This window comes from Atta colombica, unplaced genomic scaffold (genome assembly GCF_001594045.1).
Source record: "Atta colombica isolate Treedump-2 unplaced genomic scaffold, Acol1.0 scaffold210, whole genome shotgun sequence".
NCBI lineage: Eukaryota > Metazoa > Arthropoda > Insecta > Hymenoptera > Formicidae > Atta > Atta colombica.
Genome location: NW_017259306.1, coordinates 1,646,341 through 1,650,837, shown reverse-complemented (window position 1 = coordinate 1,650,837; position 4,497 = coordinate 1,646,341).

The window sequence follows — 4,497 nt, the reverse complement described above, 5'->3', positions numbered from 1 at the left end:
TATATATATATATATATATCGTTTATTATTTTATTTTCACATTTTATCATCACACATTCTTTACTTTATTAATAGTATAGAATTATTTTATATCACAGGTATACAATTAATCTGTTGAATCTCTGTATTCGACTAAAAACTAAATCATATTTTCATAGGATACTCGATAAACACCTACGTATAAGGCGTGTCACGAGACTACTGAAAACCGGCTCTATTAACTATGTCACATGTACGACAATTTGCTAGTCTCTTGTCCAATTTACTTTCATCGATAGTGAACAGAAACTCTGAGAAAGTGTGCATATATGTTGAATTATTCTTACGTATATAACGTATTGCATAGTAATAGCTTAATTATAATTACGTACTACCATGAAGCAAGATCTCAACGTGTCATCATTCAAGTCTCTAACAATGCAATAAATCAATGCTGTAATAATTAATGGCCCTTATAAATTTAGTAATAAGGAATGCAATCTCGCTCTATCTGATCTCGTACATATAAATCCCATTGATTAGTGCAAAGGATCGAATAAAAAAGGTGGTTGCAGAAGAAGTTTGTAAGATCGTTTCTAAAAATATATCAACAAGATAATATATCTTCCAGACGAAATTATATATGAGATGGGAGATGTTTTTAGCATACTTAATGTCCGTTCGGATGCGCGCGCAGTGAGAGGATATCGGGCGTTAAAGATTGGGAAAAGTTTAGTCATCGCGATGAAGCAGGTAAACCAGGTTATCGCAAAATATAAAAGGTCAATATTTTCTCGGAGGAATTCAATTCCAAATTAGTCAAGGACTGACGAATTCGTACACATCAAGGACATGCACTTTATTTTTCCAATCGTCAAAACCTCTCCTATACTAATTTTGCGCGCGATCTTATGCATATATCGAAAAGGGCATGGCTAAAATTCTTTAATATGCAGAATTCCTTCAATTAACTATTTGAATAATATAATTTAACAAAAAAAATGTAAAGAAAAGAATAATCATACTTTTCTTATATTCAATATGAGAATTGTAGGCTCCGAAATTACTTATTATATCACAACTTCAATAAATTTTACATTAAAAGTAAATTGAAAAAATATAATTTATTTAAATTATATAATTTATCACATATTTTGCAAATATTTGTAAGTATTTCTGCTTAATTTATATATTCATGCTTAGTTTCGAGTACATTTAATATTTTTATTTTTATTGGATCAACTCTAATTTATTCAACGTAACAATGTCAAGAAACTTGATATATGCAATCCTTCTGTCTACCTTTTAATTTCTCAATATAACAGATAACAGGATAGAAGCAAAAGCGCCTCAGGAATTCAGGAACCGATGAAGAGACAAACGAGCCGTACACTGACCTGCTTTTCGCTGCAGACATCCTTGTTTCGTAATGCTGTTCTCTCGATGTCGGTTAAAGTTCGATTCACACTATTCGTACAATAGCTGTTAGAAATCATATTGGCTGACAAGAGAAAACAATTTATATTAAGTATTTTATGAATGTATTTTAAGAATGTATGTGTCACTAAATATAATATCCAGAATACAGAATAGAAAAATTGTATAGATCGTTCTATTATTACGTCTGTGTAACATTTGAGTACAATTCTTTTATTGTTTTAAAAGTTATTTAATTTTTTGTTTTGATTCTTATGTAAAATTGCATTTTATAATATTTATTTGCAAATTTGATGAGGAAGTAACATTAAGAATTACATTTTACATATATTAATAAAATAATGATAAATATTTGTGCAAAAGTTTATTTGAGTCCACTTACACTTTAAAAATTATTGACCTAAAATTGCAAATAAATAGTCATTTTATTGCAAAACCAAATAATCTGTTTTAGTTTTTGTAATTAATTTCAAGGCATATTCATGGGCTAATATCATCAAAATTTGTTAAATAATATTGGCTGCTTTTGTCTGACTAATACTTTTAGCTGATATTGTACAGCTAAAACATTCTTAAATATTAGATATATTTTCTATTCCTGAACTATAGATATACAAACTGCACTAAAACTTTCTTTCCCATTTTCGCTAAATATACATATCTCATTTAGATTTCAAAAGTGTGATGTGTATACATTAATTCATCATAGAAAACCTATTAGTTGATACTAATTATTATTAATAAATAACAGTTATTGATAAATAATAGTAACAATTGATATTGATAAACTAATCATCTAATAATAGGTATAAGCAACATGTGATATCGATACATAACAATATATAGAGAATAATATGTATGTAGAAACACAAGTCATATTGCATTACAAAATGAATTTAAATTGAACTTATTATCAGTATAAAGAAGATAATGCAGCTGCGAGATCATAAAATCATTTAATCTACCTTTTTATGTTCTTGCTATATTTTTTTTATCATCGAGTTAACATATTCACATATCATCTCATGTTATTCTTCTTTTCTGACTAGTAATAATACCTTAATCGGTGTTTTTCTTTTTTCTTTACTTTGATTATGATTTAAAAAGTTTTTGCAACTTAATTTCTCCTAAAATCTTTAATAAAATTATAATTTTTAAATATATATAATATCACATATAATCAAATTGTAATTTTATTATTTTTTAAAAAATTTAAAATAAGATTTGTGAAAATTAATTTAGTAAAAAATTTATTTTGTAAAAAAAAAAGATATAAAAGTCAAGAAACATAATTTATATTTATATGAAATTGGTGGTCCTTAAAGTAGTTAACACGAACAAACAATATGGAGTTCTTATGTCTTAATTAGTCCTCATGCAGATATTGGCGATTTGAGTGGTGAAAAATGAATGATGGGAGTAAATTTTAATTGGTTTTTCACCAATCAATGCTTGGTGTCAAAGCGCCGGTGTCTGCATGAGAATTCAGCTTAGACTTAGATGTCTAATTAAAATGCTATTGTTCTATGAAAATTTATATGCGTTATATATTCGCGCGATAATAATGTGATAGTATATGAAGATATGTCGCATTTTATTGACAAAACAGTGATTTTCGGAGTTCAAGCTTCACTTTAGGATCCCTTAAAACACTTGTAAAAATGAGCAGAAGCTATTTTTACCTTCCCTGACAGTAAATAGCACATAAAAGGCACGTAAAGTGAAAGGCTTAAACCTATTTTCAGAAGGTTTTAATATAATTCAAATATGGTTGCGGCGACTTGTCAGGAGCCTTAAGAAGAAACGCATCTTCTATGCTCGTATTAGCCAACGTTGCTTTTCATGGTGATACTACACTCATCAGATATACACCAACGACATAGCATCAACGAGGGGCGCCTCTTGTGCAAGTGATGCAAGCGCGGGAGATGCAGCTGCAAAAGAGAAGAGAAGAGAAGAAAGACGACGTTCTTGTCATTCCGTAGGATCGGTCGGTTAATGATTATCGAGATACGCTTCGTAATGCACCGGGCGCCGTGCTGCATGCATTACTACATGTACCGCGCTACATAGAATGAAAGGATAAGAGAGTTAATTCGCATATTCCCGCTGTACGCTCGTTATCGTCTCCGCTTCTCATCCTTCGCTCTTCCTCACATCTCTACTTATCTTCTGACCTTTCCATTATTTTCTTTTTATTTTTATATCTTATTGTATACATTCTGTTCAATAGATGTTCCTTTTCTTGTCTTCAATGTGCAATTTCCGATCTTTTCTTATGAAATTCTTTGAAACGGATGCAAAGTACATAATACAAAGCAGATGTTGGATAATGATGCATTCGACTAATTTTAATTTGTCGGTCGACTCGCAATATTATAACTTCCTGATGTGCATACGTTTACAACCTTGCCTAGGAAAATGATTATAACGGGGCATAGCATGGCACATTACCTGTAAATTATAATTCCATATATATAAAGTAATATGAGGCATCCTTTCGTTTGCTTCCTTCTTATTGTTTATAGCAAAATTAAACTTTAAAGATTTTACACAAAAAAAGTTTCAACGTTAATCGTTAAATTAACGTATTGTGATGAATGCTAAAGATGAACTGCTTGATGACTAATAAAAGATCAAAAATATATTAGTACTTCTCGTTTACCAACGAAATAAATAAGACATTATTGAAAATTTCATTTTCCTATGTTAACATTAAGATATTTAATATAATCAAAATATCATTACAATAATTGTCAAGCTTTAATTGATTCTTAATTATAAAGTTTGACAATAATCTGGAATCTTATAATATTTAATAAACAGGAGTTTTTAATCAAGCGAAAAATACGATAACATATAGGAAGTATTTGATGTAGTACAGTGACATCACTCGCGTCACGTCATTAAACATATTTCTTTAGGAAAAACGGCCTCTCTCTACCTTATATGCCAAATATAAATTTTATTTAAATTCTCGAGGTCGGTAATATTCTTGCAAATTCAAGGGAATTAATGATTTACATTATACCAAGTACAGAAGAAATTAGTCATATGAAAAGATTTGATTTTTGCTGCAAA